Genomic DNA, 25384 nt, shown 5'->3' with positions numbered 1-25384 from the left:
TGAAATTTTACTTCGTGGTATTCAAAATTTCATTATAACTGTGTTTGTCACAATGGGAGTGCACTGTATCTGGTCACGCCGGGCAAGAGCTTTGGCATTGTTATATGACAGATCTGTATACTTTTTCGTAAAACAAATATATCACTATTATTTTCATCAAAAATATTTCTGCCGACTCCACAAAAAGACATCATTTTTGCAATCATTTGGCATGTTGACACTCTCTAACTATGTATGATAAAAGGCAATCAATTTGTAGAACAATTTATCACTTGCCCCTGCGTGCACCCAGTCACAACTATTGTGTGTGCATGCACAAGAATATAACTAGTCTGTAAGTTATACATGCATGTGTGCAGCTAATGCTTTACTGTCATTAATACAGTTTGGGTTTTTAATGTAGGACCAAATGAACAAAACGGCAACAGTACAAGGTTTATATACCACAACAAATATTTGCTTCACTCATTGAAACTAGGTTCAATTCCAAAATACTTTGCGATATCAAACTGAACCACTGGCATACTGATAGATGCTTGAATTTGTTTATTCTCTTATAGCTTACTGTTGTCAACATTTTCACACATTTGTTAGGATTTGCCACATGACTAAAGATCACTTGTTGTAGACACTGTTATCCCTGTGATAGTTATTATTATACATAGCAAGGATTTTTCACTAGAGTGGTCTGCTGTTTGCAAGAACTGGTGAAGGAGAAAAAAAGCACCAGAGCTGAAAAGTGCATCAGTAAAGGAAAATCACTCAAGCATGTGTTCACTGCTGCTTGCCCACCAAATTCAGGTTTCTCTGTGTGTGATCATATGCGGCATATTTTGGGGGTTTTTTTTGCATTGTGTCTGTTTGTATGCATGAATTGGGGACTTACAATTAGGCCCAAAAAAAATAAATTGTTGCATTGGCGTAACATGAGATTTTCAAATAGGGTCGGTCGGGCGGATTTTTTTTTTTTTTTTTTTTTTGCTACCTGCATTTTACGTGTAAAACTCGCGCTCAGCTCAGTAAACAGTTACAACTGCTGCACCGAATGTGCTGTGTTCATCTATTCTACAAATCATTTATGAGACCGATATTACTGCAATTATACCCCTTCACAGAATTTAAAGATGTTGAAATCCCTATCCTGAGTGTTTTCACTTCATATTTTACTATTTTGACTTAGATAAGATAGATGCAAATTGACCCATATGTACGATCTTTTCATCGCACACGGCGATCTCTATTACAGTCCCACATATACAGATTCGTGTAAGTTCTCCACACAAGAAACCTATGGCAAAACTGTGCACAATACATTGCAGTCTGAATGCTACGTATACACTGAATAAATCTTGTTAGAGTACGCGTCCGTGTTGGAAACAGATGACGTACTGATCAAGGAAGGCTTATGCGAGGCGCTAGATCACTCCCTCGTACATCCGATATCCCCAGAGCTGTTTCCACTTTCGGGTTTGTGCGATCGCAATCAACAAGATATTTGATATCGATAGCAAAAAAAAATAATAAAAAAACATGCGGTCGGCGGAATTTTTAGGGTCGGGCGGGTTACGCCAATGCAACAATTTTTTCTTTTTGGCCTTATGGGGAATACCAGGCTTATTCCACGTATAGCCTGCCCGCAAATCGTGTCCGTGCTACAGTGGCTCAGCGAGAATGTTGCTCTAGTGACTACTCTTGTGTAGTGGAAGTGGATGCGTATTTGTTCGCACCACCGATTCAACATTTTGCCTTGTAATATTAGGCCATGGTGCTCCTAGTGTTCATATGTTACTACTTCTTTGTAAGGCATGGTGTGCAGATTTTTTGTAGTAACTTTAAATGATTCAATATCCATGGAGAAATACTGTAAAAGTGGATATTTTTCTAGTGTGAGTAAGTTTTCTTGCTGGGGCTGGTAAGATAAATTGTGCATGTTTTTGATTCTGCAAAATCAAAACATAAAATAGTGTTTATGTGTAGCAGAAAAATTTTCGTGCTTTTATTTTTGTGCTAGTTTTTTCTTGTTTGAAATATACAAAAATTTCCACTTTTACTCTACTGCATATTTTGTTTCTTGTTAGTTTCATGATGAATTGCAATGCTGTAAATGCCTTGAGGACACTCTGAAAAATCTACTAAGCTGTGGCTGTCCTAGAATAGGACGTGGAATCTATGCTGCTTTCTTTTGGCGCAAAGTTGCCTAACATTGCGAATGTTTCCAGACATAATTTTTACTCAGTCTGCGGAGTACTCTACTTCCAGTCTTTATGGAAATTGACTGCTGTAAAAGCAGTTATTTTCACGTACAGATATTTTTTGCAAATGAGGTCACAGACAGGGTGAGATGTTGATTTCAAGATTTGATACCAAAGCTGTTGCAAGTGTACAGAGATAACTGACTAGTACAAACCCTTGCTTGTGGCAATATTTTTGTGTGTTGTTAACTTTGCAACCCAACAGTGATCCAGAAAAATTACACCCTCGCAAAAATAAACGTTTTTACAGTATGTCTTCAATGTCAAACACTGCTTTACTAAAAAGATGCCTTTCAGAAGACAAACAATGTGAAGTTACAGGGTACATCAAAACAGAACAAATTTTGTAAGATTAGACAATGTATACATTTAAGATAGATCTGGGGCCCGTTGCATAAAACTTACCATTGAATTTCAATGGTAACTACCGTCAAAATTAGGCATCACAGCCAATTAGCATCAAGGATTATAAAATTTACCGCTGATTTGAAGACTTACCGCTAGAAAGGAGCGGTAAGTCCAGTGGTAAGGGTTTTATGCAACAGGGCCCTGATCTCTGAAGGGGGATACAAAGACATTTAAATGCCATCTCTTGCAAATAAACAAAATTTTACAAAGGGCTCAGAATAGATCTGTATACGATCATGTTGGAAAGAGGGAATTTTTCATGCAGTGTTAGGGCTGAAAAAGAAAGCAAGAACTGATTGCATGTAGCAGCAGCCTAAGACTCACATACAGAAACACCGTGACCTGATTTTGTTGTTCTGGGGATTGAAGTAATGATTTTGAATAATGTGCTAGTACAGTATTTATTTACTCTTTTGAGGGGGAAGTCAGACGGTAAATTGAAATGGAGTGCTTTTCATGCACTTACACTGTGACGGAAGCTTCAACTGTGAAGTAAGTTTTTTTGTCACATCATCTGTAATGACAGTTTTATAATGATGACTGCAGTGTGTGAGTGATTCTCGTGTTGGTCTGCAAAAAACACTGGTGTTGTGTCGCGTCTGTCGGGTCATGGATGAAAATTTCTCGGAAAACAAACCGGAAACCAACCGACATTCCTCACGTAGCTTATGTCTTCTCTCGGCATCTTGAAATAATAAGGAAACGATGGCTGAGAATAGCTCTTTTCATGTCTGTATCAAGGTCATGCAGGAACAATGAACAAGGTAGCTACGAGGGAATACGTGATGCCATTCTGTCAGGCGGGATAAAGCTAGTATGTGGAAAGTGTGGAGAGACATTGTTAAAGGGACAACTCAATCAGTGTTATGATGCCTTCAAGCAGAGTGTTGTTCACTTGCTCGACAGTTTGGGATTGAATGAGATTCATCTGAAAGTTCAGTTAGCTACCTTGTTGTATTTTTTTGTCAGCATCAGTGTCGCTCAGAATCGGGAAGGGGTCGCTACACGTCTCTGAACGCTCGCATGCTTTTTGTCTTGAAGGGTTTGCAACATTCTTGACATATCTTTGGGTTTTGTGAGTACAATTTGAATGATGGGACAAAGGCTCCCAGGTTACCAAAGGAAATAACTGCAAGGTCTTGATGGGGGTGTTTTAAGTGAGTAAAAAAAAAAAAGGAAAGTAGTGTGCAAAAGTTAGTAAAGTAGTATATAGTTGACTTTGAGTGTCCCTGAAAAGGACTAGAGAGAAAATAAGGGCTGTGGCTCACTAGTCATCTAGCTGAGGTGCAGTTTAGTTTAACATTTAGATTGCTTTTTATGAATTCTTTCAGGGTTTGTTGATTTTGTAAAAAAAAAAAAGGGAAGAGCAGAAATTGAGAAAAGCGATAATGGAAAAAAAATCCTATATACAATAAACCTGGTATTCTGATAGCCAAAACTGGCATGTTTCATTGGACAAACAGCCATTAGAGCAGAGATTATTGTATCCTGGGTTTCAGGCCCTGTGCTACATGTACATACGTTGTATGGCCATTCTATTATGATATGATTGCGCTTCACCAATATACCACGAATGAGCAGTTATAGTGTTATTGTTCATTTGTGTCACATTGCAAACTATCGGCAGCGAAACAAAAGACAATGTATGCACAGTTTGCCTTTTTTTTTCCAGCTGAATCAATGAACTTTGATATTGACCTCAATTTTGTATCCGTGTCAAGTTTGTTGTTTCCATGACAAAATATAATTTTAATGCAATGTAATATTTTGGGGAAAAATATTGCGGGTCTTTTTTTTTTCCTGTTGAAAGGAAAATTTAGAAAAGAGTGCTGTTGAAAATTTTTTTTGTATTTCTTCAACAACTGTAGACTTTAAAGGATCTATTTTTTTCATCAGTATGTAGCTTTTTATCAAGGATTGATTATTGTTAGACACTTGACCTTTCTTTTAAGGTTGCCAGTTTACATAAAATTTATTTCCGAGAATAATGCTCCAACTAAACATAGTTCTGCCCATCAAACCTGTATTCTTTGATTGAGTCTTTCATGGCAAAACTTAATCTGCCAGTGAGAAAGTGCAATATAAATGTGAAAAGCCATTTCCTCCTTTAGTACCAGAGCATGCATGGCAGTAGGGCACTGGAGGTCATTGACCCCAGCGTGACATGGCACTGTCTCACAATAATCGACTTACCATGCATGCGGTGCTGCACAGTGGCGGAGCGTCTCTGATGGATTGGAGAATGGCTCGGTCCAAGTGTCAGTCTCGTAGGGAGCAATTGTTCCCACTAATGAATAACTTCCTCTACTGGTGGCTGTGGCTTATATACTGGTTGTCCAACACAGATCATTTGCTGTTAGTGGCATTTGTGGGAGCTCAGACCTACGTGCAGTGCACGGTGCATCATGTCACAAGTATGGGTTGGAATTAGTTTTAAATCTGTATTGATGTTGAGGTGAGGATGACATTTTGTAAGATAACTGTAAACCATTATTAAATAGCAGTTGCAGCATACATGTAGATTGTGCCATCTAAGCATTAGGAATACCTTTAAAAAAAGAGAGAAAAAAAAAGGTATGTGGTCATTTCCATATTGATACTATGTGTATGATGGTCTGTTTTGATCATGTAGCCATAGTTGTCGTTTACCCAGTGCAGCTATGATGGACTACCCACAAGCAGCTATGTTAACTGACTTGATTATCCCACTGATAATTTCATTATCTTTCATCAATATTTGGTCAGTTCTCAGCATGCAGCTCCATCACCCAACACTGGTCTATGTGCTTTCAAATCTCGAAAAGTGGCAATTTATAAGAAAATGAATTTCCATCAAGAAATGACTACCTAAATCATTTTCTGCTATACTTTGTAGTTTTGTTTTATAAAGACCAGAGTTTGCATACTCAACCTGTTCCGTACGGGAATCTGGTGGCTTGCCTATTAAGTCTATGGGCATTTCAGAATTCAGTATGGAACAGGTTAATATTAGCTTCACAACCAAAGCATTGAAGCAAATAAATTATGTACCGGTATATGATTCTGATGTCATACCCGGGTTGAGTTGTTTTTGAATGCATGTTTATTATACCCAACATACCATGCCATATACACTGTATCATAGCTGTTCTAATTCTTATCGTATTGGGACTTCTCAACAATTTTGCTGGTGTCTAAATTCGTAATCGTGGAGTATGGAGTGTGTATGGAGAAACATACATGTGCATGTCACATTCATATTGGTATCAGACTTGATATTTTCATGTGTTTTGAAATTCACAAAAAGCACCCAACTTGCATAATTCACCAAAAAAAAAAAAAAAAAAACCACCCAAATATATGATGTGTACAGTATTCTTTGGTACAGAACTGTAGTGTGATGCTTTGTCAAGGGACACACCAAAAAATAAAAAAAATAAAAAAAAATAAAAAATCACCAACATTACATGTGTCAGTTGCACTGTGGGCAAGTATAAATTCTATAAAATCTAAAGCAGGTATATTAAGATTGTGCTTTACTGTCAGAAGCTTGCCGGCATGCTGGTGTAACATCTTAAACCTTGCATGCTTTCATTTGAGACCTCTTAGAGAGTGGATGCACCAAATATATTACCTGCAGTTTAGCATTTTGCAGAACTTGTCAACAGAAAGACATCAAATATGTGCATCTTGGTGAGATTTAGATTTGCAGGAGACTGCCTGAAGACTGCAACGTAAGAAGTTCGACATCTCTCAGTCCCACACTTATGCATCTGCGTGGGCATGTTTGAGTGGACAGCCTGAGGCAACATTATCTCATTAAATTTGACATCTGCAATGATGTCTGTGGTGCACAGAATCCAGAATTTGCAAGAATGCACTTTGTTTTAAAATGTCATCCCATTATGAAAATGATGATGGGGCTCTTTGATAGATGCCTGCACTTTATAAAGTGCAAATTTTTATGAGCAGCAATGGTAATTGCAGTATTTTTAATCACTGAACATATGTCGTGTAAGTGATTGAATATGAGGGTACCTTGTTTTCCATTGGTTGATGAACCTGTTCAGGATTAGTATCCAAGTGCACTCCAACAAGCTTCTGTGAAATGTACCATATGTGAAACTAAAATCCTAAGTCAATGGCCACAATAAGTGGATAAAAATCTGTGTTTGCAAATGAATTATGGGTTTGCCATTGATGTATTGAGCTGGGATGCAACTTTGAAGTACAAATTGTACTATTGCTACTTCTCCCAACACAACTACTTGAAAAAGGCGGAAAAAAAACTATAAAAGTGCAACATACCGTATGTTCCCAAAAAATTACAACGGGACCTTCCGCAATGATAACTTTAAAAATAGTGAATCAATCCAAATACAATTTCGGGGTACGAAACTGTAACTCATTGCCCACGTCTTACAGAAAATCCCATTCGATTTGCTTCAATGGTCAAAGAGAAATGAGGAATTTTGTATAGCATGTCAGGAATCTCTTCCCTCCAAGTTCTGTCTATTGTGTTCACACACAAGAGCATCCAAGTGCTAAACTTGGAAGAATCAGACTCATGACATGCTTTACAACAATCCACATTTCTCTGTGACCACTTAACCAAATTGAATGGGGTTTTCTGCAAAATAGAGCAAAGATAGTAACATGTAGACAATCTAATCATATTGGGTGTTATCAATGCGAAAATCTGATTGTACTTTTTTTGAGGACATACTGTACATGTATGCGTGCTTGTAGGGTTGTATTCTCTGTGTGCGAACTTGCTTTGATGACAGTGTTACTTCCTGAAACATACGACTCTAAATAGCCTCAGCGTCCATGCTTTATACCTTGGGGTGATTTCTACACATGAAGTATCCAGAAGGAGCATCTAGTGGTCATTATTTCTCAGATGGCCGGATATTTGACAAACTATTACATGTAGCTGATGCCCATATGATGGATAGTTACAATCAAAGGTCATTGGGGGAACTGAAAGTGTGTGTAGATGACTTCCCTATGGGTGTAATGGTGCTTGCTCATGAATAGCTACTGCCATGTGGGCTAATGCTCGGCACTGCCCGCCGCTGTCTGTGGCCAGTTAGAGCTATTTCAGTCTGAATTTAGTTAGCCTGAAGCACATACATTTTATTAGATGGATTGTCTGTCGAAACACGTTCTCTCGACAGCCTCATTACGGACATGACATATATGGTCATATTATTCATATTTCTGCATGACACTCTTGTACATCTACTGGTATGATGCTGCTTTGTGGTTTGCATTTACAGAAGATGCAATTGTCTGACTTGAAGAAAAAGAAAGATCTACAATTTGTGAGAGAAAAAAAAGAAAAGAAAAGAAAATGGTACCCTTTGAAGAGAAAAAGAAAAGGAAAATGTGGGTCCAATCCACACTACAACAGTTAATGATTGTACATAAGAACAGGAATTCAGTCTGATGTAAAGTTTGTATGTATACCAATTATTGGTTCCATGTGTGGATAATGTATATTCATTTTCGAAAAAACAATAGTGTGTGAAAATCCGGACTGGCATGTGTCTGCATTCAGGCTAAACCTAAATGTACATATTGCAACCATCATATCATTTGACGTCATATCATATTAATGTATGTGGTATCAACCTTGACTTCATTATATATTTTTTTCCCCCTCTGACAGATCGACGATATGACCCAGACAAACATTGCGGTGTATGGAGTGATGAACATTCAAGACATTGTACGAGGTCCCTCACGTGCAAGGTCAGCCATTTTGTCTCGTTCAACCTCTTCAGACTGAGAGATCCTCTCGTCTTCTTTTTTTTCCATAGTATACATGATATACACGGTTGGAAGTTGAAAGTTTATTTTTGCTTCTACAGGTGCAAAGTCACAATCTCAGTTAGATCAGTGATACTGAAAGTACAGAATGAAGATGTTACCACAGTAGCAGCACTCAAGTATAACTCTCAGTTATAGAATTACAAAATTGTGCAGTGAGATAGCAAAGATAATGTTAAATAAAGCATCACTTATATGATGAGAGAAAAAACAACAACAACAAGAAATGTAAGAAGAGAAGTAAAAGTCAAAGAAAATTGACATTTACCCTTTGTGTTGGCCTGTGCTGTCTTACATTTAATACAATGAGGGAATAATACATTCAAACTTTTATGTTTGCTCAAATTTTATTGCCTTGTATGTTTGTGATATTCAACACAAATGGCAATTCATGATTATTCTTTTTTTTTCTGGATTCGTTGTAATTTGCGAATGCTCCATTTCTTTGTTCAGTGCTGCATATCTACACCCTCATGTAGTCTGATTCTGTACAGTCATCCTGCATTTGTGAAACTAATGCCAGAAATTGATGGACATTGCTTGTCACATCCACCAATTTGATGATGGGGGCACCTGTGGCATAGTGGAAAAGATTTGTGACTTCCAATTGCAAGTCCTGAGTTAAAAAAAGTGCCTACATCCTTTGACAAGACGTTTTTACCCACCATTTCTCTCTCAACCCAGGTGTACAGTTTGTCCCCTCCCCCTCAAAAGAATAAAATACAATTGGATTTCTAAATTGATTATTTTCAATATGATTAAACTGTCTGCATGTTCAGGGTGTAAAAATCTAACATCTTACCTATATTTTGCAGAAAACCCCATTCAATTTGGTCAAGTGGTCACAGAGAAATGTGGATCATTGTAAAGCATGTCATGGGTCTGTTTCTTCCAAGTTCAGCACTTGGATGCTCTTGGAACTGCATCAGTGTGTGAACACACTAGACAGAACTTGGAGGGAAGGGATTCCTGACATGTTGTACAAAGATCCTCATTTCTCTTTGACTGCTGAAGAAAAGCGGATAGGGTTTACTGTAAGATGTCAGTCATAAGTTATAGTTTCAGACCTGGAAATTGTGTGTGGATTGAGTCACTATTTTTAAAGGTATTATTGCGGAGGGTCCCGTTGTAATTTATTTCTTTTTTTTTGGGGGGGGGGGGACATACAGTATAAATGGGTACCAGGTAATGCTACAGTAACATGATGGCAGGGCTCTGTGGTAGAACAGTGTCAACCAACACTAAAGATGCTACCCTGGATGAAGAAGACCATATGTGGTCCTCCATCACAAAACCACCAAAAAAGTCACCAGACATGGGCAGATTCTGAAAAAGCAAACTCTAAGCTTTATAGTGATGTATAGTTGATTGAGTTGAAAACTTTCTCACTCATTAAAGGGGATGGCTAGTAACTGATCAGTGGGAATCGGTGGGAATGCTGGAGATGATTGTTCCAATCCTTGTGGGATTCATTGAAGAGTACATTATATATCTACTGTTGTGTGAAAATGATTTGCTTCAGAATGGCCTCATATTCAAGTAATGTGCAGTTTAATGTTTCCAGGTTAGCATGCCTGTACAGTGATGGGGCAATCGTTAACGGCCCGTTAACGATCAGTTAACTGTTCAGTTACTAGCCATCCCCTTTAAGCAGCTGCTATTCATGACTAATCAACCAACTTAAATTGCAGTAACACCATCCTTTCAAAAGTAATCAGGGTCGAAAGGGAGGAGTGTGTAAAGGGTTTTTAAGAAATGAAAAGGGCTCACTAAGACGTACCTAATCTCACTATTCTAAAAAAAGAAAATCTTGAAAAACTGCAAAAACTCAATTTCCCATTTGTTTTATGATCCCATGCTATAGAATCATGTAGAAGAAAAATATTGTTCTTTCAGAAAATTTAAAAAAATTAAGACTGACTAAGTTGACCCATTTCACCTAATTTGAGTCCTCGCGTAAAATCAGGGCGCATAATTTTTGTTGGTTTGTGATGCATGGTATCATATTATTATTATTATTATTATTATTATTATTATCATAATCATTAATCAAAATACACAATTCATTCCAATTTTCAGACACACTCTCTCTCACTGCGGAGGGCAGTTACAGGGCGGCGGCTCCCATTCAATGAGCTCCTGGCAGAACACAAGGCGCGCTCCCAGGCGCTCGCTGCTGCAAAAGCAGCTGCTGCGGCCGGAGGCAACCCAACGTCCATCGCAACGACGACGACAGTTGCCACCAGCACAACCGCCACGACCACGACTCTCAGCAATAACCTTGGGGGCGGGGCGGGCACCCAGCTCTCGACGTCGCAGTCAGGGGCGGGGTCTGAGGGGACCACTGGCTCGGATGCTCTGTGTCCTCAGAAGCTGGGAGGCACCCCTACGGTGCCCGTCCTCTCCAGTGTGGGGTCAGCATCCTCCGTGGAGTCCTCCCACTCTCTCAAGTAGGTTTTACACAGGGGTCAGGCTTTCCTACCTTTACTAGCTACAATTTGTAGGTTTGTAGGTTTGTAGGGTTCTTGTAATCAAAATAACCCGTTGAAGACGAGTCCAGAGTATACTCGGGCAGGTGCCTATGGGAAATGCGTGTTGTAGCAATATCAGCCCGTCCTCAACCGGTTAAAAATAAGCAAATGTAGATTTGTCTGGTGCTGAAGTCAAGCAAATGAAATTTGACAGAAGTTAACTAACTAAGTTAACTAAGTGTTTTCCTGCGATGTGTGATGAGCTTTCGTTTAGAATGTCTCTCCAAAATATATACTGAACAGGTTTTCTTGTGAACTGATTTTTTGTGTTATTCTGCAATGTCTTGTAATCCAATTCGTTGGTTGCATCTTATCAAGAGGCATCATATGTCTCTTAACCAAGAAACACCAGAGATAAAAAAGCTTGTAAATGAATGACAATGTTGATTCGACGTCACACTATATTAATATTCTTTCTGGTGACGCACATACTGATGCAGAATCACTTGAAGATCAGAGAAATATTTATTTCAACAATCTCTGTTACATTGTTCATATAATTTTATGGATATACATGTATTTTGCTTCCCTTCAGACGGTCACATACGATATCCACCCCGCCTTCATCAGCGCACCCTGTGGGTGAGGGCTCGGCACTCTCCCCGGTGGTGGTTGTACCCCCGGACACCTCGCAGAACCCCGCCCCTCTCCGGCGGCAGGAGCACCATCCGTCTCCCACCCACCAGAGGGGCGTGTCCCAGGGCGGGGACAGGAAGGATGGTGGTGAGAGGTGGGACTTCCCCTGTACTCACCAGCACCCGAGACCTTTCGCAGTGAGTTTCCATCGCCCCTTTTGAGGCTTCGCCCCTATTGAGGCATCCTACCTGAGAGAGAGATCGTGTATGTATGTGAGTGTGTGTGTGTGAGACAGAGAGAGGGGGAGGTCTCTGCTTCTTTGACCTCTGCATATCCTTCCCTTGTTGTTGACATGTTGTGGTGGAGCTGTAGTGTGTGTGTTCCTCCAAACTTACTGAATACATGTTCAGCCCACAGCTTACTTCACCACGTGATACATTACAGCTTATCTTCAGGAGCAGTTTCAGTGCCTGGGATGCCATTTTCTGCCAATCTCAAGTCCACAAAAAGAATGTGAAGCACTTCAGACTTAGATATGATGAGACCATCGAGGAAAGTTTGATCATTTTCGTACCCTAATAACCTGAAACCCCCTCATGATTTACTCAATGTTTTGGATTTACCATGTATTTATCAGAGCATCACAGCAACTTTGCTTGAATGAAGTGTGCCCTTAAACTTACAGTAGTATTATTGATATGGGATAGTGGTGGTGCAATGCTACTAGATTTCTCATAGGTGACTTACAATCACATACTCACACACATGCCTGGTTTCAGCAAACTGGAAATTTCATCTTTTGTTTTGTTTAATCCAGATGTGTACGTATGGCTCGAAGCGAACAGAGCGAGGGATGACGGTGCTTAGCAGGAAGCAGGACCACCTCCGAGCCGCTCTGGCTGGCCTCCTGGAAAGACAACTCAAACCACCTCCTCTAAAGTGAGTGCGCCCTCTCTGTTTTCAGCGGCATTCAGCCATGTGCTGACACGGTCATGAGCTTCCTTCCAAATCATTATTTCGTCATCCCCAATCATGATATGTCTTCCCTCTACCCCACCCAATCCTTTTAGATATTCATCCTGAGGTCATATGCCTCGTTAAATAAAGAACAACATAAAATGAAGAACAAACCACTCCTTCCCAAATCATAACCCCACCCCCCCAAAAAAAAAAACCCCATCTACAATTCAACTTTACAATCTCTTGTGTAAACAGGTCTTGCATCTCATCTTATACAGGGGGTGTTTCATAAAGCTGTTCTTAAAGTTACGAATGACTTAAGAACAACTGGAACATGTTCTGATGTGCTATACTTATCAGAATTTAAATAGTTCAGCACAAGAACTGATCACCTGTCATTCTTAAGTCGTTAGTAACTTTAAGAACAGCTTTATGAAACACCCCCCCCCCCCAGTCTGTTTCCTCGATGCATCTCTTGTCTCTGTTAACATTAACCTTTATACGCGCTCCCATCAGCTTTCTCCTCCGGATTTTAACCCTGGGGCCTTCCACTGGCTGTCCTCAACATCATTATTACCCACACTGATGAGTTGGTTTAAATTTGATTTCGTGCAGGATGCCTTCCCTTCTTGTCACATACATGTATATCTTATGTTATATACAGGGCTGAACATAAGAGTTGCCCGATGGCCCCCAGGGCCAATAAAAATTTGATGTCAGGCCACCAAATTTCCAAAAAGGGTATATTTGGTGGCCTGATCTGGCAGCATAAATTCAAAATGAAACTGTATATTTTCTTTTGTTGCGAGTCACCAACATTCCAAATTCAAAGATTTTAGTGGCCCAAACCGGCTACCAGAGAAAAAGGTTTGTGTCAAGCCCTGTTATATGTATGATTATTTTTTTTTTAACTGCAAGAAATTGATAAAAAGGAGGTAAGCTCATGTCATGCTTCACCTGTTGTTGTTGCTTTTCCATCTCCAGGAAAATGTGTTACACTCAGGAATCAGCAGTTCTACCAAATCTTGCCAGGAACGGCAATGCCACCTCAGTGCCTCCCAAGCTCACAAACTCTCACGTTGACGCCAGTGTGCTGCATTCTGTGGCGCCCAACGCCAAGTCGTCCAAGTCGAGTGCGGCCAGCAGTAAGAGCAAAAAGTCAAAAGGGAGCAAGGTGGAGAAGGGCAACGAGGGCCATGTGCTTCAGACTGTGAAGAACGCCAAGGTCCGCAGGAAAAGCGGGAGCGGAGGAGTGACGAACGTGTCTCCGGCAATCATTCAGAGCAGCTCGGCCAGCAACATTGTGCACAACATCCTGGCAGTCTCCTCCAACAGCTCCATGCCACTGGCCATCGCCCCGACGACGTACACCGTCGTCGGTGGCAACGGACTCCAGCCGGTGGACGTCATCAACATGGATCCCAACACCAGCGTCGCGGAGATGCAAGGACACCTCCTGAAGAACCTGAGATTTGTGGTGACAAACATTGACACGAACGCCAACAGTGTGGCGGGCGGTGGTGGGGGATCGGTGCAACCCACCATCGCCAACGTGACATTACCGATCATCAACGCGGTGGGCAGCACACCCGTGATGATCGGAAACATTGGAGCCCTGCAGCTCCAGGACCGCAAGATGAACGTCAAGTCGAGGACAAAGAGCGGCTCGGGGGGCAAGGGGCTGGAGCGGCAGACCTCGAGGACGCGCAAGGCGTCTGGGGGCGGCCTTCCCCGCACCGCCACGCAGCAAACAGTACAGATAGGCACAGTTCAGGGAGACACCATCATTGTGCAAGAGCAGGGTGTGATACCCAGCATGAGGAGCTCGCCCAGTCCAGTCCTCAGACCAGTAGGTGGATTCTGTCTGTATCCTTCCCTCCTCCCTAACCTTGATGTCCAGTATGAACTGCGTGACTGCCTGTCTGCCCAAAAGCTGCAGATGGAAATCTTGTGATTAGCCAAAATGTGAAATTAGGATTCTTATCTTCACTCGTTTGATGAATTCAATCGAGCCCTCATCTAGCCTGTTTCACAAGTTAGAAGCAAAAAGCAAATGGCTGAATATGTATGCAGTTTCATAAAATACTGGTTGTTGTTTTCTTATTGGGGGGTGGAAGTAGGGATGTCTTTTGGCTCTGTTGTGCTGTATTTCGTAGAAATTTCAAAATGGGAGCAAACTCACATGTGCAATTCTCAGGCAGTAAGGATAGAAAGGTGTGTGAGCACTGTCCTGTGAGAAGTAAAATGTTGCTCTGAAATATTACACATTGATCTTTTTTGAATTTCATCTGTTGGCATTTATATGTTTTCTCCAAAAAATCTGAAATAAAAGGTGTGTTTGTTTTTGTTATTTTGCATCCCTATTAAAGTATTGAGCAAAAAAGAGAAAAGAAAAGAAGGATTTGTTCCAAAGATTCTGAGAAATAGGAGTCTAACACCTGGGGATGTTTCACGAAGAATTCAAGTCGAACTTCAATTTTGAATTCAACGTAAAATTATGGTAGGCTATGTGTGACTTCAATAATATTCTAACTGTCATATAAGAATGAAAATTTTGCAGACTTTTTCAGATCTACAATAATTAACAAAATGAAATAAGGGACAAAGGGTTTTTTTTCTCTCAATTTTGATAACAAGTTGAAGTGGATTATGAAAATATTAGATAAAACAAAAAGAGAAACCAGTGGCATACCTTGATTTTAAGTCAAACTTAACTTTTGAGTTTGACTTAAATTCTTTGTGAAACACAGCCTGGTGCTAACCACATCCCTCCTGACTTTTCTCTCCAGGAATCCTCAAGTCCGCAGCTAACATCCATCCCAAACGGTATCATTCCATCTCCCTCGGGAGGCCCTCTCTGCGCGGGCGCAAAGGTGTACAGCGGGGGCACGGCCGGCACCACTGTGATGGGGGTCGGGGCCGGTGGAGGCATGGTAGTTGTGGACCAGCACCCTGCCATGCACCAACAACAGCAACAGCAGCAGCAGCAGCAGCAACAACAATTAAGTGTACTACCACAGCAGCAACAGCAACAACTTCATTCACAACAGCAGCACCAGCAGCTGCCGGCAGACATGACCAGCCCGAGTGGGACCAGCACCCCTAGCCCCGGGGGCAACTCGACGGAGACGTCTCCCAGCGGCAACTTTCACTACACCTCAGGAATTCAAACTCACAGTGGTAATGGCATTCAGATGCTTGTCACATGTCAGTGTTGGATGTTGCAGTCCTCACTTTCCAGGGTGGGGGAAAGGGGTCTATGGAATAGGCAAAATTTTAGATTTAGATGACTCCGCCAAGCTTGAACCTGTTGCAGCATATTTTCCTTCAATTTTTGTTTTCTGTAAAAACTTTGTGGGAATCATCTTGACACCACTTTGGGTACCATTTCTTTTCTTTTTCCTTTTTACAAGCCTAAGCCATGCCAAAGTTAATTATACCCCCGCCAAACAAAGTTTGAAGGGGGTATATAGGAATCAGCGGACGGTCGGGCGGTCGGGCGGTCGGGCGGTCGGGCGGTCGGGCGGTCGGTCCATTGCAAATCGCGAACTACTTCCTCAATTTTCAACCGATTCCCATAAAACTTGGCACAGATGTGTGCCTTGGGTTGTAGATGTGCAAGACGTATTTTTTGACAGTACCCAAAAGTACGTTGCCATGGTAACGGCATATTATGGGCAAAAATGGGTACAAATCTTGCGTCGCGAACTCCTCCCACAGTTTTTGATCAATTTTTATGAAATTAGGTACAGATGTTCATCTCAATATGTTAATGTGCAAGACACATATTTCCGCAGTGGCAAAAAGTGCGTTGCCATGGTAACGGCATGTTATTGGTAAAATATAGGGCAAAATGCTTCATGGCAAAACTGCTTCATCAGTGTTCTTCCAATTCTCATGGAATTCATATTGAATGTTTGTCTTAGGATATAGGTCAGCATGACACATTTCTTGACAGTGACAAAAAGTATGTTGCCATGGTAACAGCTCACATATTATGAGCCAAAATGATGGAAAATTTTGTGTTGCAAACTACTTCCTCAGTTTTTGCCCAATTTCCATGAAACTTGGTACAGATGTGTGCCTTTGGTTGTAGATGTGCAAGACGCATTTTTCGACAGTACCCGAAAGTATGTTGCCATGGTAACGGCGTATTAATGGCAGAAGATCAAGGAAAGATCTTGCGGATTTAACTACTTCCTCAGTTTTTTGACCAAAGCTTATGAAATGTTGTTTGGCGGGGGTATAACCAGTCGCTGTAGCGACATTTCTAGTTTGTATTGCCATGCCAAAGTTCATTTTCTGTGAAAACTTTGAGGCAATCATCGTGACACCACTTTGAGTATTTGTTTCTTTTCTTTCTTTCTTTTTTTCCTTTTCTCAAGTCTAATTCTATATTGCCATGCCAAAGTTCATTGTCATTAAAAAATTGGGGCAGGTTGTTCTGGTCATATCCCCTAAAATTTGAGTGAAATAATATCTCTCCCTTACTTTCTACGTCTGCAGAGTATGAATGTTAGATAATTACTGGAAAGCAGAATGTAACAATAAAAAAGCTTTTGGGTAGGATGATGTGCAGTGTACTGTGACAGTGGAAAGTTTTGTGCATTCCGTGCAACATGAAACTAGTGTAAAATTTAAAGCAAGCAAACTTTTGCTTGTGATATGAAATAGTGATAAATATTTTGATTCTGTGGTGCTGAAAAATGTGAAATTCATCTTACTTGGCTGAGCACAAAAAATTCCTTGTGTGAAAATATCCACTTTTACAGAAACATATATGTTTGCATGTAATATTTTCAGCCTTAATTTCATGTCATCATAATTGAGTATTACTTCTGATTTGCTCGTTTTTTTCCTTTTGTACATTTCCTGCAGCAAACAAGTCCTTGTCAACTTCAATTTCTTCCAAGTCAAGTAGTGGCTCTCGCAAGCAGCAGACTGTCAAGGGTGGTGGAGGCCTTTCTGCAGCGGTGGCATCTCACGCCAACCAGCAGACTGCCACCATGCAGCAGGTGCCGTTCCAGATGCCACTCCAACACATCATGGCCAACCTCATCGACGCCCAGGGCAAGCCGGTGAGCGCCATCATCCCAGCCAACCCCCAGCTCTTCTCCAGCATCCAGCTGCAGCAGGGTGGGGGCGGGGCACCGGCCACGGGGAGCACAGGTGCCCAGCTGGTGCCGAGCGCCGTGGCCACCGTCACTCCGGGGGACCACCAGAACAAGGCCATGTCACCACCAACGGCAGCTGGGGCGGCCTCCATCCTTGCCCAGCAGCCCATAGCGCTCTCCCTGCAGCAGGCCCACCACCAGCCCGCCAACCAGCAAATCCGGGTGCAGGGCACCGGGCTGGCAGCGGTGGCCTCTGTCGGTGAGCACACGGCGCAGGTGGTGCTGAGTCCCAGTGGCACAGGGGACCCTAGGCAGGAACTGAAATTGCACCACTAGCTGTGGCCTCAAACACAGCAGGGCTCTTTTTCTCTCTTTCACCATTATTTTTTTCTCCCTCTTCTTTCCTCAACTTCTTGCTCTCAACGTTTCTTGTTCCTTTTTCTCTTTTTGCCTTATTCTGGTGTCTTTTATTTGTCTTTCTATCTTCTTTCTTTCTTTCAGTCTGTTTTCCTTGTCATACTTTTTATTCAGCATGATGACTTTGAGGTGACTAAGAGGCATTAGGGATAATTAGGATGTGTGTTACCATGGTGAAGTGATGCTGTAGCTCTTCTTAGCTGGTGGAGCTCATTTGAGACATCAAAATTTTTCGCTGCTTCCATTTTGCACAAGCTTGATTAAACATCACATTTTGCAATTTGGGTGATCCCGAATGAAAATTAGAGCAGACTTCTTCATATTTTCTAGTTGATAATGGATAGAATATGAACGTCTGTATTCACAACTTTAAGCATATCCAACCCTCTTTGAGTGGATGCATTACAAAAATTTGTGAAACTGTCAAATTGGATCAAAGACTACCTGGTTGCTCATCAAATATGCGTTTTGATAATGTTGCAGCATCAAAGAGCAGGAAGAAAGAGAACGATAGTAGTAAACCTAGACTGATAAATCTGCCTCTTGTTCGGTGGCTCCTTGTTAATTATATATAGTCGATATACGGTTGGCCCCTTACAACGGACAGACATCTTCCTTTCAATGTACTGTGCAGACTTGCTTGCCACACAATGACAAGTCTGGGCTTGTAGGAGATGAGGTAGAATTTCCCTTTTTCCATTGTAAGAGATAACAAAACTTTGCATACATACCTTTCTATACTTAAGGAATGAGTCAGGCACACCAACTTCATGAGTGTTTCCTCTTAGACATCATTTTGTGTTCTTTATCGGGTAGAACAGCCTTCAAACTCTGCTCGCCTACATCGTGTTCAAACTGCTGAACTTGCGTGTGCGCAGATAGATTGCACAGTCGGCACAGCAGAGTGAATGGATGATATCTGTCTGTTGTGATGGACCGACATTATTACCGACTACAACATGTATATACAGTTAACAAGAGACCAATGAAACAAGTAGCAGATTTAGCGGCCTTTAATTAAACTACAAGGAAGGTGCCATCAGCTCACATTTTTGGTCTCACAAACTTTACAAGGTGATGTTCATTTGCTGTAGAATGTCGTGATGAAAATGGTACACCCAAGGAGTTTCATCTCCCCCAGCTGCATAGTCCCTCAAAGTCATCAGTAGAGCCCTGCTGACAGTAATATTGTCCTCTTGTTTGATGATTGCCCATCTATTCCAATCAGCTGCTCGAAGCTCGACCCTCTTGACTATGTACCGGGAAAAAGAAAAACCCAACCAAAACAACAACTATAAACTACTTGGATATACCACCTCCCCAAACCACATGATCCCGGCTGCCTTATCAAAATTCATGCTGATAAGTCTGAGACATACTTTTGTTACTTTTTGCCATGCCGAGGCAGTATTGAGGCACCTAAATGTCTACATTGTAGGTGTTGATGTGAACTTGATAACTCTTGAATGTCTCGAGGGAAAGCTGTTCAACAAAGCATCATGCTTCGCAGGAAGCTGCTACTTTGTTTTCAAGTAGCTTAGTCAATAATATATGCTGATAGCTCGTCCTGTACTGTTTGATGAACAGTAAATTGCCGTAACAAGAGGACAATATCACTGATGCAAGTACAATCACCAGTGACAATAATGATTTAGAGAAAGAAAGAAAGAAAGATGCATATACACATTTTATTCTCTACATTTTTTGTGTGGTGCCTGGGAGATATATGCAATTATGATGTAAAAAAAAACAACAACAAGGATGAGAAAACAATGTGATGTTTTTTCGCCAGTTTTCAAGTGCAATTTTTGTGAAGAAAACAAATGTTATTTCTTGTGAAAGGATGAGGAGTAGACGAGAATCAGGTTAGGTGTGAAAGGAGTCACCGCGAAATTACTCTTGTCTTTTTTTGTCGTCTTTGCTGCCAAGGCGTGTCTCTTGGTCGTCCGTGTAATCCAAATAGATTATGACCATTTGTCTTTGTGCTATGCTCTGTGCTGTAACGAGGTCTTTTCTGGAGAGTGAGAGAGAAAGGAAGAGAGAGGTAGAGAGAGAATGAGAGAGAGAGAGATGAAGTAAGAAATGGACAGACTGTCTGCTATCAAGTCTGATTGTTGGCAAGTAGGTGGCAGTGTGATTGAGAAGGCACACTCGAAACTAGAACTCTATAAAGAAAAGGAACAGCTGAATATGATAATCAGGTCATGAGGAAAACTAGGTGGAATTATTGCAGAGAATATCTTTTAGATTGCTCCGTAGGGTTAATTTATTCTGCCTATTTATTCAGCTTATTGTATTATTGTGCGTTGAAGAAAAGTCCTGATGTTGGTATGTCTTGTTTGGTTTCGACATTTGGTCACGTGACCTGCCTCCAGAATCATTGAATTTACGCATCTTGCTGCTCTGTCACCTTGCTGTAATGTTTGTTTATTTTGTTGTCCCTTTTGAAGCAACTTTAACATTCTTAGCCTTATTTATGTTGTGTAAGACACCACCAATGTATAAATGGATTACAGCAGAAGATACTTTTTCCACAGACTGCTTGTAGACCAAGTTCAACAAACTTTCAGACTTTAGTTGCTAACTTCTGTTATGATGGAAAATGCAATGAATGATTGGGGAATGGTGCAGGTGTAAGAGATGCACAGTATACAATCCGCCATATGAGTCAACTCATCAGGGGCAAAATTCCATTTCATGAATTGATACTCTGTAAAGTTTCAGAGGACATTTCTTTTTTCTTTCTTTTTTTTTTTGGGGGGGGGACGGGTCTACCAAAATGTGTTCATTTCACGTTGTCCTTTGTGAGTAGATGCCTTTATGCAAATTTTTTGTTCAGTTTTTTTTTTTTCTTTTTCATTGATTGCACGTTGAGGTTAATCCATTTTGAGACTGTGACCTGTACTGATAACTGAATTTCATGCCAGTATTATCATATTTAATCTTTCCCATGTCACGATTTGGACGGAGTCAGAAGATAACACTGTATCTCTGTCCACAATTCCAATGTTTTGATGGTTTTTTTTGTGTGTGTTTTTTTTTTTTTTTTTGGGGGGGGGGGGGGATGGTTTTTTTTTCTTTTCCTTGTCCAGTCTCCATGTGGAGCTGAAATATGGCTTGAGTGTTTCATCAGATGTGAGTAACCCAGAGTGTTTTAGTACCAGCCCCCAAATGTATATGGGTTTGTAGCCTGTGGATTATATGAGTTGTTACCAAATCAGTCCTCTCCAGTGGATTAAGAAGATGTGTATTCTCTCTCAGATAAATGTAATCACTGTGACAGTGTATATTCAGTTAGATGTTTTACAGACAATTTTTGTTGTTGCGAGGTTTCTCTTCTAAACTCATTGATGCAGATGTCTCTTAGATGCCTATTCATGAAGGGGGTGGGGTGGGGGGGTGTTAAACAGAATGACAGCATTTTGTGTTGGCTCTTGTCTATACCTTGCCAAATATCTATTCATGAACAGGTTGTCTGTAGTGCTATGAATTTGTGCCAAATTATGTGACCAATATCCATCCCCAGGTTATGCTTTCCCTGTTGTTGTTATTGCTTGGCCAGGCCACAGAGTGGAGAGGAGGATTACACGCTTTGTATGTGTACGCTCAAGAGTACACCCATATATTTAAGATGAAATTGATTAGAGAATATATTTGAAATGAAATTGATTCAAAAATACCTAGATATGTCAAACTGCAGCTCACTGGAACACAATGAATTTATGTCACAAGCTGTATGTAACCCATGTGTCCTGTCATCACAATTTGTCAGTATTATTTATTCTGTTATTTCATTTATTTATTTATTCTTTTAATCATGTGTATTGAGTTGTCACTGTTACCCTCTAATTCATGCGACACATTTTGGCTGATGTCTCTAGACCGGTGTACTACTTGAATATCGTAAGAAGATAAGAGAATCGAATTACACTCATGCCAAAAATCCAAGAATTCATCGCTAATGCAGAATGGGGTCATAATGATATCTTATGTTGCCTGCTCCTTCTCTTCTTGCCACCAGAGTAATCATATCAATTCACCTGTGTCTTTTATTTTCAAATTTAGTTGGGGGGGGGGGGGGGGCATGCAAAATACTGCCAATTAAAGACCACATGTAATTATTGTAACCCTTAAATCTAGTTAATATGATACGAATGCCTCGTGCACTACTCTACCTATATTTTTACTATTGTAGGAAGACATTGAGCAAAACTGACGTCGCACTGATTTTTGATAGCGAATGTAGGGAGAAATATGCTAAATCCTTTCGCCGTTTTGTTTCCCCCCAAAAGGTACATTTATTACTAGTCACCTGCCTCTCAACGTGATTAAAGGATGGAGACCTGTATTTGTGTAGTTTGACACCATGTACAATGTCTTTCTTATATTTTGTCTGTCTGTCTGTCTGTCTGTTACTCTCTCTCTCTCTCTCTCCTTTATCTCTTTGTCTCTTTCCGTTTCACTTATGATACGCACATTGAGACTTTCGTACTGTTTTGTCGCAAGTTTATGAGCTGAAGACTTAATACCGAGAAATACCACATTGAACATTCCACTGATGATGAAGATTCTAGTAACAGTTATACAATATCACACTGCAATTATCATGGATATATTACACTCATCTTGAGCTCTATCATGTTGTGCTGTTGTTTGAGTTTAAAACACTCTTGTGGTTTTGTTTTTGTTCTTTGGAAAGAAATGTGTTCTTTTTTTCCAGCATTCTGTTTGTTTTCACAGGATTTGAGTCAAATAGACAGCACATCTCTGTCACGTTTTAGGACTCTTTACTCTGAGTTCATGTTGCACAGCAAGAACAATTGGTGCTTTGCACTGTGGAGCTAAACCAGTGATGAATAGCAAGGGATTTGTGTCGAGAAAACCATCGATAATCGATGAAGGATTCATTTACATCTCTCTTATTTTTTGTTTTTTGTTTTGTTAGTAAGACATAAACCAAAACATAAGAAAAAACAAACAAATCAGACAAGTGAGCAGATACACTGTATGGCCCAGTCCTACTGTAAAAAGGTCATGTATTGGTCCATGAAGGTGGGAAGGAACTTTAATATCTACCCCCTCCCCCCATACTCTGTAAAGAATTGCACCTATTTCAGTAAAAGCGTGTTTCCTCTGGTAGCATTTCTCTGTCAGAAGATTGTGTGGTGGTAAAATATATTGATGGAAACAAGTAAATTTTACAAACTCAGTGTAGGAAGTAAATGCTGACTTTTCTATCTTGCAGAGTCTATTGAATGAGGCTGGTTTTATTTTCTCTTTTTCTATTTTGTCACTGAAATAAATCAAATATTGTAGTTTTTTCTTCTCTAGTTCTAGGAAATTTAAATTGACCCCCTGTTGAGACGCTACCCATAGTTTTGAATTTTTAGTGGTATTTGCTCTGGATGTGTGAGTTGTACTCCTGTAGTGTTGATGATGTAGCCTGATTTTACTTACTAGATTTATCCCTTCAAATTAAGGATTGACCTAAAATGTGAACTACATAACAACAGCTTTGCTGCATTGTTTTGACAGAACCAAAGGACAGACATCCTTCACTTTTGAAAGGAAAGAAAAACAGAACTTTCATAAAAATATATTTAAGATATTACAGCAACCCAAATTGAGGAATGTTTGGCTAATTGGCATATTCAATTGCAGATTATGTGTGTTACAGAAAAAGTAATATTCTACTACAGAGGTAAAATATTTCTGGCTGCTTTGTACTGAGAGTATGCCAGCATATGACCTCTTATTCACAGTCATTAACTGTCCTTGACAATGTATTAGAAACAAGAAAAAAAGGACATAAATTTGTACCTCTATACAGTTACCTTGCTAATACTGAAAAGAGTAGCCATTGATGGGAATTTAGCAGTTGTTTGATGCAGTTTCTCTGTCACTGCTATTATTTGAAATTCCCCTTTACACTGAGCCTCACTATGTTATGACAAGGCAGCAACACAAACAAGAAACTGTGAGGAATTTGCTGAAGGTACTGCAAGATGTGGTGTTAATGTAGTATTAAAAAGCCGTAGTGAATATTGGGGCTGAAAGGCCCACAGGAAGTGGGTCATCTCGGTGGTAGCTGGTGAAATTTTTTTCTCAGGAATGGGACGAATATAAGCATATCACTGCACTGTTGCATGCTTATGATTTACGTGAGTTTAGGAATTTTATGTCGATGATGCAATATGACTTTCATTTCGTTTTCTTTGTCAAGATTTTCTGTTATCTCTCTCGTTTGCGACAGGCAGTTATCGGTGATTCTGTATATTTTATTTTTCTGTCTGCTCTCTGGCTTTCATGGAATCGATCTTGAACCAAAGTCACATTTTCATGCCATAAAAAGTTGGCGCTGATTTCATGCTATGACACACTGGTGGTCGTACCATGGTATGATTACAACTACAAGCTAAGGGTGACTAAAGATGAGCTTTGACAAAATATGAAATGAAAATTAAAGTCATCTGGGGAGAGGCATAAAGTTATGTTTGAGGGAGCCTTACTAGTGTTCTAAAGACCACTTTGTGTAATAAAATGTATGTTATGGGAGAAATGCCAATCCCTTGCATACTGTTTGCTTGGGATTTGATAAAATTACATATGCAGGCATTTTGCTTTTTAATCAGTGCAGAAAAGCACTATTCTGATAAGTAGCAATCAAAGTATTTTACCTTTGATTTATAAGTATTCAGTTTGCCAAAAACCCCTTTAAAACATGCATTCTTTTGCTCAAGCTTTCACTGATGTCCAGCTGTACTTAACTGCTACAATTACAAACCAGTGCATCATTCCCCTTCAGCTACCAATTGCTTTATAACCTTGGTCTTCCCACTCCATTTTGACAACATGTTTTATAGTGTTTAGCTGTAAGCAATTTGAAATTCTTGCTTTCTTCTCCTCGTATAACAAACCTGTCTTGGTGCATTTGTGGCTATTCCAAGTCTGCAGAATGCTAGCTCCCCCCCCCCCCAAAAAAAGTCTGCCTTTAACCCATTAAGGCCAGTCTGATTTTGCTACAACACGCGTTTCCCATAGACCCCTGCCCGAGTATACTCGGGACCCATTCTCAACGGGTTAAGATATATGTGGAAAAGAGACTCAATAATCAAATGTATGACTTCCGCATTATGAACATTTGTATCACGAAGACAGCATGAAGTAAAACATCATCATCAACAACAACAACAACAACAAACCCTTCACATATACTACCTGACTCTGCCAATCCATGATATGTATATGTGCATGTGATGCTTGGCATAGCCCCCACTCTGGTGCAGTCAGGCATTCGAGCCCAAAGAATACA

At 40.4% G+C, this 25384-nt stretch overlaps 1 pseudogene; it reads left to right on the top strand.

Annotated features, from left to right (window-relative positions):
• The window catches only part of LOC139731128 (uncharacterized), a 75003-nt pseudogene extending 55935 nt beyond the window's left edge, over positions 1-19068 (top strand).
• Positions 19069-25384: the final 6316 nt, after the last annotated feature.

The sequence above is a fragment of the Diadema antillarum genome, unplaced genomic scaffold, assembly GCF_040938485.1.
Source record: "Diadema antillarum isolate AM-2024a unplaced genomic scaffold, OU_Dant_1.0 seq00000358_RagTag, whole genome shotgun sequence".
NCBI lineage: Eukaryota > Metazoa > Echinodermata > Echinoidea > Diadematoida > Diadematidae > Diadema > Diadema antillarum.
The sequence above is the reverse complement of the archived record's forward strand: the minus strand, read 5'-3'. Positions and strand labels throughout refer to the sequence as shown.